We start from the raw sequence: 15,661 nt of genomic DNA, 5'->3' as shown, positions 1-15,661 counted from the left end.
TGATACTCACAGATTTTTAGACATGACACAGTCTTGCAAGTTTCCTGCTGGGATGAAATTAAAATGCATATATCATAGGGCAGAATTTTTTTTTTTAGTAGAGTATCGCTCTGTCACCCAGGATGGAGCACAATGGTGTGATCTCGGCTCACTGCAGCCTCCGCCTCCCCGGTTCAAGCAATTCTCCCGCCTGAGACTCCTGAGTAGCTGGGACTACAGGTGTGCGCCACCATGCCTGGCTAATTTTTGTATTTTTAGTAGAGATGGGGTCCCACCATGTTGGCCAAGATGGTCTTGATCTCCTGACCTCTTGATCTGCCTGCCTCAGCCTCCCAAAGTGCTGGGATTACAGGCATGAGCCACTGTGCCTGGCCAGGGCAGAATTCTTTTTTTTTGAGACGGAGTTTCACTCTTGTTACCCAGGCTGGAGTGCAATGGCGCGATCTCAGCTCACTGCAACCTCCGCCTCCTGGGTTCAGGCAATTCTCCTGCCTCAGCCTCCTGAGTAGCTGGGATTACAGGCACGCACCACCAAGCCCAGCTAATTTTTTGTATTTTTTTTTTTTTAGTAGAAACGGGGTTTCACCATGTTGACCAGGATGGTCTTGATCTCTTGACCTCGTGATCCACCCACCTTGGCCTTCCAAAGTCCTAGGATTACAAGCTTGAGTCTCCGCGCCCGGCACAGAATTCTTAAGTATAATTACATACCTTCACATGTATACAGATGTAATCTGTATATATTATAGCATACCTAATATGTAGATATAATTACATATTACATCTAATAACATAATTACATGTACATTTACGTTTCCATATACATATATATATGTTATACATATGTACATACATATAATGTTGCCCCTAAAAACTTGTATGTAGAAACCGATGGGTTTATGCTTACAAGTTTTTAGGGTCAACATTAAATATATGTACGTTACACATATATACAACATTTTATGTATATTGTTTGAGTTATAGCTATAACTTAAAACTGAGTTTGGGGCCAGTATTCACTCCTCCTGGGTGGTACATAAATTCCTGTGTGTAGAATGTTGTTTCATGCATCGTGAATTGTAGTCCTGGGTACTGGGCTGAGAGTAGCCCAAATCCGTCCCCCACACTGGCCACGCTCATGTGGCCCACCAGCCTGTGACATTCCCGGGGCAAATGAAGCTTCTTCACACTCATTGTGCTCACCAGCATCTCTCCTGTGTGAGCTTTCAGGATGCTGAAGGCCTGAATGAACATGACTGAAGAACCTCCCATAGGAGGCCTCTTCTTGGTGTGAATTCTCAGTGCTGAGTGAGCGGGAACTTTCTCAGTCTGGCTTCCCCCACAAATCGCTTCTGCAGGGTGGACTTTGGAATTCTGAAGGAGGTGACAGCTTTGGCTTCAGGTTCCCTCATCTTCCCTGCACTCAAAAGACCCTCCTTTGCTTAGAACATCCTGGTGCCAAACGAGGAGGGAATTGTGGAGGCTTCCTTGTCATCACAGCACTTGTAGGACGTGTGGAGTTGCTCACACTCCTCATACATATGGGACTTGCCTCGTGAATTTTCTGGCAGTAAATAATGGCTGCTGCTTCTTGAGACCTTTCCGAACACCATGCATTTCTAGGTTCAGAGCTGGGCCTCTCTGTCTTGGCTGGATTCGTGTCCTTGCTGTTCAGTCCCCTGGCCCCCCATCAGCTCCAGCTGTGTAGCCACGTGGGGGTGGTGGCCTCAAGTCCCAGTGAGGTTTCGAGTTCAGAGGTCTTCAGTGCTCGGCATGGACCACACCCCTCTGGGCCCCTTCTCCAGGAGAGACAGCCAGCTGTGTCCTCAAAGGTCATGATCTCTGTGCCAAGGTCATTATCTTCCCTGACCTTGTTGAAACCTCAGGCTGAGGACCCCCCAGGAAGGAACTCCTGGACCATTCACCTGAATAGTGAATAGAAATGGAAATGGACTAACTGAAGTGTAAAAGGCAGTGCCTCTTAGACTGGATTAAAGGAAGAGAATCTAGCTTCATGCGGGTTACAAAAGACATGCCTAAAACACGGGAGCAGAAAAACAGCTAAAGTAAAATAATGGAAAGTAATAATCCAGGCAAGTATTAACTCAAGAATCTTGTTGAAACCATTTTAATTGCACATAAAATACCTTTTTAGGGGAGGGTGGAAACATTCCTAAAAAGGAGACTTTTGAGGTTTTGAGGAAAAATATGTTCAGCATTCCAGGAAAAACCTCCAAACCTTCATGATGAAGTTTTGAGGATAGAAAGGTTTAGTAACTCAGGAAGAAATGGTATGATCTTAGTAACACGGATTCAAAATATACTAAGGAAACATGGTCAGAGTTAACCAAATACATGGATAAATTTAACACCGTGGTGGAAGGGAGAGTAATGCTAGAGTTGAGGGCTCCTGCAGTACAAACTTAGGAAGGATATGTCCGATTCATACAACCAGTGAGCCCACGACATCAGAAGAGAGTCGCTTGGTAACTGGAGGATATCAACATCTGGTCATGTTTTAAGAAATTTAAATATCGGCCAGGCACGGTGATTCATGCCTGTAATCCCAGCACTTTGGGAGGCCGAGGCAGGTGGATCACCTGAGATCAGGAGTTTGAGACCAGCCTGGTCAACCTGGAGAAACCCCCTCTCTACTAAAAATACAAAATTAGCCAGCTGTGGTGGTGCATGCCTATAATCACATCTACTCAGGAGGCTGAGGCAGGAGAATCCCATGAACCCGGGAGGTGGAAGTTGTGGTGAGCAGAGATTGCTCTGTAGCCTAGGCAATGAGAGTGATGCGCCATCTCAAAAGAAGGCAATTTAAATATCAATACCGAAAATATAACTCCAAGACATGACATTCAAATCACCGAGTCAGTGCAAAGATCTGAATGGAAGTAAGAGACCAAACAGCAATGAAAGAGCAGCACATGGCAAATATTTTGGAAGGTAGCTAAATTTGTACTTAAACAGGGAATTAAGGATCATAAACACTTCAAAGATATTCGTATCAAGGTAGGAAAAGGAAGCATCATATCCATCTCTATTTTTTCTTCCGTATTTAATAACCACCAAAGAAACGTCTGTTGAGTGAAGCAGCTGAAGGTGTGAGCCCTCACCATGCCGATAGCTAGCCCAAGCTCAGTGTTCAGTGTGAGTTGAATTCTTTCACTCCCTTTTAAAACCATGTTTCTGAAATGCATTCTTCACAATACAGCTAAATATAAACTCTAACTCCTGTATTTTCTAAAGTCAAGGTTTTGACAGTATTTTGGACCCTATATATAATTTATTTTATACATTTTAAATTTATTAAAATTTAAAATTTCTATCACTTAGACAAAATTTCCATGTCCTTAGAACTTTAAATAGCAGAGTTCCTAATATGTTCTTAATTAATTAACATGTATACACTTAAAGATAATCTTAGTAGATCATTTTAAATAGCAGTAAAATTTGCCATTGGTTTTTGCGAGTACAAATACAAACTTGACCCTAACTCTATTTTGGACAGAGAAACCCGAACCTGATTCAGCTCTATGCTAATCACTGTTATTTTAGGAGGGAGAATCCCCCAATACTATCAGTTCTTACCTTTTTATAAGAAGAATTCTTGACAGCTCAAGGGATATATGCTTGAGATTAAAAAGGGGATAATATCAATTAGGATTTTCTCAATTAGTGAAATTAACTCAACTTTGGATATGGCATATAACTTTAATTATTCTGTGCCAATCTTCATTTTATAATTTACCTATGATACCTTAAACCAAGCTTGGCCAACCCGTGGCACCGCATGCGGACCAGTACAGCTTTGCATGTGGCCCAACACAAACCTGTAAACTCTCTTAAAGCATTATGAGATTTTTTGTGTGTGAGGTTTTTTTTTGTTTTTTTTTTTTTTCTGAGACGGAGTTTCGCTCTTGTTACCCAGGCTGGAGTGCAATGGCGCGATCTCGGCTCACCGCAACCTCCGCCTCCTGGGTTCAGGCAATTCTCCTGCCTCAGCCTCCTGAGTAGCTAGGATTACAGGCACGCGCCACCGTGCCCAGCTAATTTTTTATAATTTTTAGTAGAGACGGGGTTTCACCATGTTGACAAGGATGGTCTCGATCTGTTGACCTCGTGATCCACCCGCCTCGGCCTCCCTAAGTGCTGGGATTACAGGTTTGAGCCACAGCGCCCGGCCAAGTTTTTAATTTTTTTTAGTTCATGAGCTATTTTCAGTGTTAGTGTCTTTTATGTGTGGCCCAGGACAATTCTTCTTCTTCCTGTGTTGCCCAAGGAAGTCAAAAGATTGGACACGCCTGCCTTAAACACTTAAAACAATATTTGCATTTAAATCTGTATTGGGGGATGTGTGTTTCTCTTACTTGGGCACACATAGGGTAAGGACAACCCCAAAGATTTAGCATCTGAGCATTATTTTTGGGCTCCGAATCCTAACTTCTAACACTGAGCTACCCTGTCATCAAACGCTCCCCTCTGAGACCTCTGGCTGCAGTGGTGCTTTTCTGATAACAAGATGCTCCTTAGCCAACTGTGAGAACCTTGCCTGTTCCCTCACACCTGACGGTCACACAGTGGGGTTTAGGATCAGGAGTATTTCCTCAAATGAAACAGAAAGAAAATTTAAATGATCTCTTGAAAGTCATAAATGACCAAGTTCATTTTGAAGAAATTCTTGTTGAGGGGTATTGATTCCTACTGAGCAACCTGTAATATTTTTTATATATCATATATTTTTGAGAGGCAGAGTTTACCTGAAGTGTTATGTAAAATAATATTGTCTTTTTTAGATTATTTGATTTTGACAGGAGTTCAGCTCTTTTACATCAAACATTTTTTTTCCTTATCAGAAGCAGTAGAGTAGGACCTCTTAAAATAATTCCAAGATTTATTTCAAATGAAATTAGATACTTAAAAGTATCCCCTGAACTATAATAAATAATGTAACTATTAAACTCAGTATAATAAATAGAGTGTTTTCATCCCACTCAACATGCAATCTATTTATCACGCTTTCCCCCTGTTAGGCTCCGTATATGCCAACTGGAACATTAGTTTGAAGAGAAGTTAATATTCATGGTCTGTATCTCTGATTTCATGTTCTTGAGAGATGTTGACTGAAACAGAATTAATAGCAAGTAAGTCTCCTAATACTGAGCAATTTTGATTTATGTCAGAAGTAATTTCCATATTTTATGTCCAACAAGTTTCTTAGTTTGATCAAATGTGCATTTCTTCTGTTAGTTTTTATTGTTGTTTTAGACTTCATTAGAATCACAGAAAATGATTCAGAATGTCTCAGGATGGTTTCATGTGTAAATTGCACATTTTTTTTTCTGGTATCCCGTAACAGTAAAAGGTTGGTTTGCTTTTGTTTTTAAGAACTGACCTTGGATTGAAATGTGGCCCTGAGGTAGTCACAAATGACGGTCGTTATTTGCACAACCTGGGAGCCGTGGACTCCATATTCTTGTGCTGCCCATGCTCGTCTGCACCATCCAATAATTATCGGCAGAAATACCTCCAAATACATATTTAAGGAATTCCAGCCTTTGTGGCTTTTCAGGAGTCCCATTGCGGTCAAAGGGCAGCTGGACACTTGAATGTAGAGTGGAAAAGGAAAACAGAGGTAAAAGACGAAGGGACCCATTCACTCCTCTTTTCTTCTGCTCTGGTGTCTGACTTGAGAAAAACGTTCCCCTGCCTTTACGCTGTTCTCTATAGTCATATTTTCTTAATTTTATTTAAAATTGAATTGTGAAAACTTTGAAGTTAAACTCAGATTATGATTGAATGGTGTCTAGGCGTGACAAAGTGTTCTCTGTTGTCTGACATGCAATTTGGGTGACAAACTAGAAACTTTTCTTAGAACATTTTTCAAAATCCCGGTCCAGTATTCAGACTCAAGGACAGCTTATTTCTAAACCAGCTTTTGAATACTTGATAAAAAATTTCATTCTTTTTTGAATTGTTGAGGTTAAAATTGTAAGATTTTCTTATTACAGAATTAGCTTAAATTTTTCAAATTTGAATCAAAATCAAAATTTTGTTTATCTATAAAAACACATTAGTTGTCCATGAAAAAAATGCCAATTTTCTAAGTGTAATATAAAAATTAAGGTAATTTGTAAGAGCCTCTGGATACCTATGGGAGTACAAACCCTAAATTCAATTACTTCTCCTTTTTTGTGAGATATCCCTGACATAACTTCTTTTTCATCAGGGCTCTTTTATAACTTGGTGGAAAATTAAATTAACGGCCATCTTCTTCATGGTGGTGTTAAAGACTCCCTGTAAACTGCTACCTGAAAAGTCAATCCCCAGAGGACAAAACCAGGTGCCAGAACCAGTGCGTCTGTAGCAGAGACTCTACACACGTGAAATAAGTGTTCACGCTGCTATCACAGAACATGACCTTGGTTTAGTCTGTGAAGCCATCTCTCAAGCAATATGCAGCTTCCAAAATATGTTTTTTAACTATCGAAGACACTTCCTGCTTCCCTGTTCCAGGAAAGTCCTAGTCAAGGTGATTGTCAGCTGTTTTTTACACTTGATCATCTGCGATTCCCTGTTCTAAGAGAAATCGCATGATTTTTTACACTTGATCAGCTGTGATTCTCTGTTCTAAGAGAAATCGCATGATTTCTCTTATCGTGCATATTACTACAACATATTCAGATATGAGAAATTTTAAACCTGTTTATAAACCCCAGAGGCTTCGAAAGTCTTACTTCTTAATTTTTTGCCTTTCAATAGAATGATTCAAAGGCCAACCATGTCAGTCCGAGACTGTATTGACAGTTGCATTGCAGGTTTAGACAAGGGCCCCGACAGCAAAGAAATAACAAAGCACTTGATCCCTATTAATCAGGAAGAGGTGTGCTTCTAGACCAGCAGGTTTCAGATGAGGAGAGAGTATATATCGACCTACCAGAAAAGATAGCAACAGATACAAAAGAGATCATTTCAGATAGATTTATAAATGAGATTCTGAGAACTGGAGCAAAGAAAGATTAAATACCACTGTAAGCATTTGTGAGTGTTTCAATCGGGACGGTAGATTAGACCCAAATGGAACTATCAGGGATTAGAGACTAGAGGTCACTCTGATATAGCCTCAGTGCAGACCCACAGGAGCCTAATGGAGTGAGAAGAATAGAAGGAAGACGTCCAGAGTAATGGGGCAGGAGATTGAGGCCTGCTTCTCAGCTGGGAAACAGCCCTTCTGGTCCTTCAAGCAGGTGATTGATGGCTCCGGGAGACCCGCACTTCATCATGCCTTGATGGCGATCATTAAGGAGCTATCGTCTCTCTTACTCAGGTCTAGCTAGCTCTCAAAAAGGTATCAAGACCCACCGTAAAATTTAGTTTTTAAGATATATGTGGCAAAAATCCCTTAAAACCAGTTTACCAAACTTGAGATTTAGAATGGAAATCATAAGTATATGGAGAATCAAATCACAGCTGAGATGATGTCATATGCTGTGCACCCACATGTGGTGGAACACTCCCTTCCACTAACGTTTCTTGGGGAAACAAACATAGTTTGGGATCTTCAGATCATCTGAACTCCCTAAAGTGGGCAATCATCATCCCCCTTAATACTCAGAGTTTGGGAAAAGAACTTCAGTGATGATCATCTTACATGAGTATTATTTACACAGCAAACAGGAACTGTTTATGTTTCAAGAGTGGAAGAGCAAAATGTAATTTTTAAAATTTGCATCTTTCCATCGAAATAAATGTAGGTAATTTTTATGACATATTGACTCATTGTGCTAGTCTCTATGTAGAAAACAAAGACTGCCCATCAGGATGTAGGAATGTAGCTGAGTAGAAAACACATTACAGAAGGGACTGCAATTCAGATTCTGCAAGCATTTCTCCTGTGCCAAGCACTAGGACAGAAAAGCAAGTATTTAGTTCACTGCTTTCATAGTTTGGGAAAAATCTGGGATGAAGTGAGACATGTAGGCAAAAGATGTTTTTTACCACGACCTACATGCTGATAAGGATGGATATAAAGGACTATGCAAAGACTTCCCTGTATGAATAGGGCAGAGGAAATAACACACATTAATATATCATGAGTGACATGAGACAAACACAGAAAGTGCTTAAAGGGTTCAGAAAACACAAAGGTGATCAAAGAAGGCTTCATGAAGGAGGTGAGGCCCAAGGAATGGGTGGTAGGATTTTTACAGGTGGTGATGCTGGCAAGGTTGGGAGCCTTTTTGTGAGATACAGGAAATGACAGGAATGAAGGGATAGAAAATTAAGGTTCATGCACTCCATAATCCTACTGGCCACTTGCTCTGTCCCAGAAAGCCCATTCAGCCCCAGTGTATAAAACCAACATTCCCTGCTCTGATGGAGCTCCGCCCAGACCTGATGACCCTCAACTTGTCAAGAAGGAAGATGAGAAGGAAAAAGCACAGGATGTTAAGAGGACATGAAACAGGGCAGCTGCCTGGAATCTACCCTGGGGAAATTAGAGGCTGAGCTGAGATGCACAGGCTGAGCTAGACTTGAAGACTGGGGTTTGAGGAAATGCCAGCAGGGAGGAGGCTCCTGCAGGACCCCCTTGGCACAGGAAACTGCTCTGGGAAGCACCCGGAGGTGGTGATGGCAGGGAAGCAGGAGGTGGTGCGGTACTTTCTTTTCATTTGTTCTTTTTGGGGTTGCTACATAGAGGTTCTCTAGTATAATAGGTGTAATCTCAGCATGCTGAAGTTTGGGTATTTTGAAGGCTGAGACAGCAGTCGCACCGTCTGGAGTGCGGCTGTGGTGGAGTGACGGTGTAAGGAGCAAAAGGAGAAAAAGAGCAGCTCGAAGGGAACACAAACAAAAGATTATTTCGTGCCATTTTTGCTGCCTTCCTTGAATCCCTAGCAAAGCGTGAATAAAGGTAAATTGGAATCGGTATTTTTCCTTCCCCAAAACTCAGAACATAACATACACATGAGATGTTGGTGTAGAACTGGATGGGGGCACCGCTTCTTTATTTATTGGGTTATGAAGAGCAGCCATCCGGTGGTCTTCCATCTTGACTATTCACATTTCTCCAGTGTGCTCCTCAGTGAGAATCTACTTAGTGGTTGCTTGAAATTCTGTCTTTATTGACAACTCTCTGTTATCTATAATTGCTGGAAATGGATGGTCCATTATGAAGCTTTACCTGCCTTTCTCTTCCGGCTGCTTTCTGCTCATCAACCTTCTTAGAAAACTGAGGACGCTTTTCTGTTGCTACCTTCTCAGAATATTAGAGGGAAGATGAAATGGGTTACTATGTAAAGTGAGTTTTGAGACTATCTGAGACTTCGTCCTTTCTAAAGGATAACTGAGTCGATAGCAACTATATGCTGGACAGTTTGAGAAGCTGCAGCGAGAGTTCGGGAGTTCTGTGACTCCTTCTCCTTCCATGTCCATGTCCACTGACCTCTGTTCATCTCCAGTTGTCCATTGTGAAGCAAGGACCGCACATCAGTGACTTCTGAAATCTCACTGATCATTTATGCAGAGAGAGGACTCAATGAAGCTTCCTTGGCTTTCAAAACTGAAAGATGTTTCTGTTGGGATCACCTAACTGTGCATATCTAGAGATTTTTCTTATTCAAAAACGTCTGTATTTTTCTGGATCCCAGCATTGTCATTGTTTTCCTCAGGGTTATTGATATGGTTTGGCTGTGTCTCCACCCAGATCTCTACTTGAACTGTATCTCCCAAAATTCCCATGTGTTGTGGGAGGGACCCAGAGGGAGGTCACCGAATCATGTGGGCCAGTCTTTCACATGCCATCTCATGGTGGTGAATAAGTCTCACGAGAACTGGTGGGTGTGTCAGGGGTTCCTGCTTTTGCTTCTTCCTCTTTTTTCTCTTGCCGCCACCATGTAAGAAGTCCATTTCTCCTGCAGCCATGATTCTGAGACCTCCTCAGTCATGTAGAACTGTAAGTCCAATGAAACCTCCTTTTCTTCCTGGTTTCAGGTATGTCTTTATCAGCGGCATGAAAATAGACTAATACAGTTATCTAACTTACTAATTTCTTACCTGCCTAATAAAAATGAACTATTTTAACAATCGAAGAACCATTTCTCCATGTGCTTCTACCATTTTATTAAAATTTATACTGATGTTCACAAGAATTATAAGTGCCATTAAGTAATTTTATATTAAGCAATTAAAACTCATATTACTTAGCACAATGTACAATATATAAAGACCCTTTAGAGAATCAGTTCTAATTTAGTATTTAATCCTGAGTAGTATTAATTATTCTAAGGCATGCATTTAAATGTGGATATTTTCTTGAAAGAACAATTAAACCGTTTTGAATACATTCAGTGCTAAAATGGGCTATGGTTCAGCCAGGCATAGTGGCTCATGCCTTTAACCCCACCACTGGGGGAGGCCAAGGTGGTAGAATTGTTTGAGCCAGCAGGTTGAGACCATCCTAGGCAACATGATGAGACCCCATCTCTATGAAAAATAAAAAAAAAATAACTAGGTACATGCCTGTAATCTCAGCTATTTGGGAGACTGAGGTGGGAGGACTGCTTGAGCCAGGAGATGGAGGATGCAGTGAACCGAGTTTGGCCACTGCACTCCAGCCTGGGTGAGAGACTCTGTCTCTGCATTTTTCTCCATTTATATTTGCTTTTATTTAAATAAAATAAATGTTTATTTCATTTATGTTGTTACAATTCTTGTGAACATTTTGTGAGCACATTCTTCTCCATTTATATTTGCTTTTATTTAAATAAAATAAGTTCATTTAAATAAAATAAATTCATTTAAGTGAAATAAATTTATTTAAATAAAAGCAAATATAAATGGAGAAGAATGCATTGATGCATTGTGAGGTTCATTACAGCTGAATAATTATGGCCTATGGCTTATGAGAACTAAACCACATGGGAGTTAAGCTTGAAAGCCTTCTCAGCAATGCCTTGTGTTTTCTTCTAGGGAACATGCAGGGTCAGTAGAACTGTTCTAAACAAGTGGCCACTCTAGGATAGGGTCTGTCAGCCACACCTATGGGACCAAATGCACACTGTGACTGACAAATTCCAAGAAGACAAATAATAGAAAGGTTACCCAGACCAGAAGACTACTTAGGAATCTACAAAGTCACAATTGGTACACTTTAGGGGTTGTAATCCATGAATACTGGTTATCATGCACTGTTTAAATTTTGGTTCCTTAGAAGCTGTGCAATGATATACTGAGAACTATGAGTTAGTCTGATTTTGCTGCATTTCCTTCCCAATGATCACAACTGGAGTACCTCCTGGAGATTCTGTCACAGATGTGACAGGTGGACCTCAAGAAACAAAGCAAAACTAAACTACCATGACAACCTAAACCCTTTGAAATGGTGGGAACCGATCTCTGTTTAGAAAGTGAGAGAGGTCAGGGAAGGGGAACCAGAGGTAGGTGGAGGATTAAGAGGAGCTGATGGAATGTTGTCACTCTCTCCATCTAAAGTGCCTTGTGGCTGAAGACATGTCAAAGAGAAAGGCCACCAGCTGGTAATAATTGCCATGAGTCAAAATGTTTACAGGTTCAGGAACTAAATTTTAGCAACTCAGTTCTTGAAGAGACTAACTCATGAGCTATCTAATACACAGTAGACTATGAACCATGATGTTTGTGGTTCTAATTCCCCTCCCCACAGAACTAGGTCAGACTTGGTGACTTCTTTCTAAAGAATAGCAAACAATAGAACGTCTGCTGTGTCCCTTCTGAAGCTAAATCATAAAAGGCAAAGTAGCATCTAACTCCCTCTCTTTTAGTGACCTGTACACTAGCAGCTGTCAAACAACATTTTAAGTGCCCAGATTTCCTGACGCTTCCATTCTGGTGAGACCAGAGGGAAAGGCCACATGGAAATGGAGAGAGATGGCTAAGGAGCCCAGGTGTCCCAGCTCCCAGCAGTTTGAATTTTGGCATCGGCAACCACCATGTGTGTGAACAAGTGAGCTTTCAGACAATTCCACCTCCTGGCTTTTAAACCTCCTCAGCTGTTGCCAAGCAGAGCTGAGGCAAGCAGTGCCTACCAAATGCTGCTTAAATTGAATCCTGCTTAAATTTGCCAGTAAATTAATTAAAAAAAATTTTTTTTTTAATTAAGCCACTAACATTTGGGGTGGTTTGTTGAACAGCAGTAGATGATGGGCATACCTTCCATAATGTTCTGCATGATGATGCAGTTACACAGAAGACTATACACACTTTGATATATACATCTATCTGTCTGTGCATATGTGTGTGCACATCATAGTTTTATTGAAAGGGGGCTCAAATTAGGGACAGACAGTGAAAGTTGTTTTATCTCTTTGTGCTGCTGTAAAGGAATACCAAGGCTGGGTAATTTATAAGGAAAAGAGGCTTACCTGGCTCACGGTCCTGCAGGCTGTACAAGAAGCATGGCACTGGCATCTGCTTCCTGGGGAAGGCCTCAGGCTGCTGCCATTCATCGTGGAAGGTGAAGAGGAGCCATCTGGGCAGAGGTCCCATGCTGAAAGAGGAAGCGAGAGAGAGAGGAGGACGTGCCAGGCTCCTTTCAACAACCAGTTCTCAGGAGAACCAACAGTGAGAAGTCATCCATGCCCTGGAGAACGGCACCAAGCTGTTAATGATGGATCGGCCCCAGGATCCAATCACGTCCCACAGGACGCCACCTCCAATAGTGGGGATCAGATTCAACAGAAGACTTGGTGGGACCGAAGGAACCACATCCAAACCATAGCAATGATCGAAGCAACCGAAGTAGAGTCATGTGAACTTGAACGAGAATTCATTCAGGCTGGGCTAGAATTATTTCTATATTTAAAGCCTATCTGTACCATGAATAGTGTCAGAAAACCAACAGCAAGCACTTTCAGGTCAACTCCTCTCACTGGTTACCAATTGCACAACTTGGTCCTGCCCAAGGCATTGAAATGAAGTGATACATCTCTCAAATGTGATCCTATCATGTCTACCTGAGGTTATACCCTGGCTTCTTAGATTTCTAAGTACATATTTTCCAAGTCAACATCAGTGACATATTTACAAATAATTTTATCTGATGGTTTATTTTTCTGTAGTGGTCCTTTATAAAGGACCAAGCTTAGTATGTAGCCTAGTAGACAATAGCTTGGACAGTAGAGAAACTTGATTTGAACTTACAGGTTGGTGGCCCTAGATGAAACCTTTGCAACCCTTGAGCATCCACATTTTGATACAGAGGCATCAATGGCTGTTATCCAAAGCTGTTTTAAGCATTATCTGATAAAGGGTATAAAGTGCTTACTTCAGCGCCTGTCATTGTAAGGGATCAATAACCTGTAGTTATTATGACCATAGTTGTTATAATTACAGTGGTGACTTTTACTAGGTTTGATCTGAGAAGATGGCATTCTCCAACTTTTTCCACAAAGACTGCAGTCAATTTGCCATAATTCCTATGCAGTCGATTGCCATTTCTACAAATAAGATGTATGCAAATTAAGTGGCTCTGACAATAACTGTGTAGCAAACGGTAACATTTATTTTCTTAAATAAAAATGTACTTAATTTGCATTTTATATAACAGATTATTATGACATAGATAAAAATCTATACCAGTTGATCTGGAGGAAAAAATAACATGGTCATAATGCTTAGGAAAAGCTTTATTATTGGTTTCTATTTTTTTCAAAACTGTATGCCGGTATGGTTACTGCCATAATACCACACATTTTTAAATTTCATACTAGATGTGTAATTTAAAACTATTATACCTCATTCTAATTGAATTATCTTCATAATAAATATTTCATTTTTTTATTATAAAAACATAATGTTGGCTGAAAAAAATTAGCTAACATACTTTCATATAAAGAAGAGGGTAAAACCAGCCAGGCGTGGTGGCTCACACCTATAATCCCAGCACTTTGGGAGGCCAAGGCAGGTGGATCACCTGAGGTCGGGAGTTTGCCACCAGCCTGACCAACATGGAGAAACCCCAATTCTACTAAAAATACAAAATTAACTGGGCATGGCGGTGCATGCCTGTGATCTCAGCTACTCAAGAGGCTGAGGCAGGAGAATTGCTTGAACCTGCGAGGCAGAAGTTGCGGTGAGCCAAGATCACAACATTGCCCTCCAACCTAGATAACAAGAGTGAAACTCTATCTCAAAAAAAAAAAAGGAGAAGAGGGTACAACCTCTTGAATCAAACCACCTGGAGATAATTACTGTTAACACTGGATGCATATTCTTCCAAGTCTGTTTTCAATGCGTGCGTGTGTATGTGTGTGTGCACATGAAAACACACAGACACATACACCTGTTTTTGTGTCTCAGATATGGTTTTATAACTTGCATCTTTTACTTCATATAATGTGCTTATTATCCATATGGAGAGATACAGGTCTCTATCCTGAGAGCACACTTGGTGATTGATCCCCATTTATTTTGTTGAAGAGTCTTGCATTGATAAGTTTAGAGGCTGCTCTACATTTCATTATCAAAACAGCATGTTAGTGATCCTCCTTAAATACATCTCTAGTAATTTGTCTAGTCACATTTTTGAAATATAATTTTGGGAATGGAGTTGCAAAGGGCAAAATATTTTACATGTGAAGTGTTAGGGTGCTTAGTTCCAAAGGCCCGCTGGAAAACCTCCATCCATTTCCACTTTCCCCAAAACTACGTGCAATACAGTTTCTTTGCCTTTTCTAACACTGGATACTTTTATTCCCTTTAATTTTTGCCAATTATTTAAGTAAAACATGACATCTCATGTAAAATTCCTTTCCCCAATTCCCAGGAGGCTTGAATACATTATTTATTGCTTACTATTATGGTTATTTTCTTTTATTATAATTGCACAGTATGGATGAACATTTCTTATAGTAAGTATAAGAAATTACTTCATGCCGGGCGTGGTGGCTCACGCCTGTAATCCCAGCACTTTGGGAGGCCAAGGCGGGTGGATCACGAGGTCAAGAGATCGAGACCATCCTGGTCAACATGGTGAAACCCCATCTCTACTAAAAATACAAAAAATTAGCTGGGCATGGTGGCATGTGCCTGTAATCCCAGCTACTCGGGAGGCTGAGGCAGGAGAATTGCCTGAACCCAGGAAGCGGAGGTTGCGGTGAGCCAAGATCGTGCCATTGCACTCCAGCCTGGTAACAAGAGCGAAACTCCGTCTCAAAAAAAAAAAAAGAAAAGAAAAAAAAAGAAATTACTTCATATTTCTTATGACCATTTCATATATTCTTATATGAAACCATTTCTTGTCATACTTGCTGAAAATATTTTTACCAGTTAGTAATTTAATTTTCAGGTCTTTTGAAAATGTTTCAAAATTATTTAAGCTGACTAGGTGCATGGGCTTATGCCTGTAATCCCAGCACTTTGGGAGGCCAAGGCGAGTGGATCACTTGAGGTCAGGAGTTCCAGACCACCCAGGCCAACATGGTGAAACCCCATCTCTACTAAAAATACAAGAAATTACCCCAGTATGGTGGTGGAGCCTAGAATCCCAGATACAGGCTGAGGCAGGAGAATCGCTTAAACCTGGGAGGAGAGGTTGCAGTGAGCCGAGATCCTGCCCTTGCACTCCAGCCTGGCAACAAGAGTGAAACTCTGTCTCAAAACAAACAAACACAAAATT

At 40.8% G+C, this 15,661-nt stretch overlaps 1 protein-coding gene across 7 annotated transcripts in view; it reads left to right on the top strand.

Annotated features, from left to right (window-relative positions):
• Positions 1-15,661, top strand: part of PRKN (parkin RBR E3 ubiquitin protein ligase) — a 1,467,397-nt gene that overhangs the window by 728,192 nt on the left and 723,544 nt on the right. The window lies entirely within an intron of this gene.

Source organism: Callithrix jacchus, chromosome 4 (genome assembly GCF_049354715.1).
Source record: "Callithrix jacchus isolate 240 chromosome 4, calJac240_pri, whole genome shotgun sequence".
Classification (NCBI taxonomy): Eukaryota; Metazoa; Chordata; class Mammalia; order Primates; family Cebidae; genus Callithrix; species Callithrix jacchus.
Note: the sequence above shows the minus strand (reverse complement) of the source record. Positions and strands in the feature narration are given on the sequence as shown.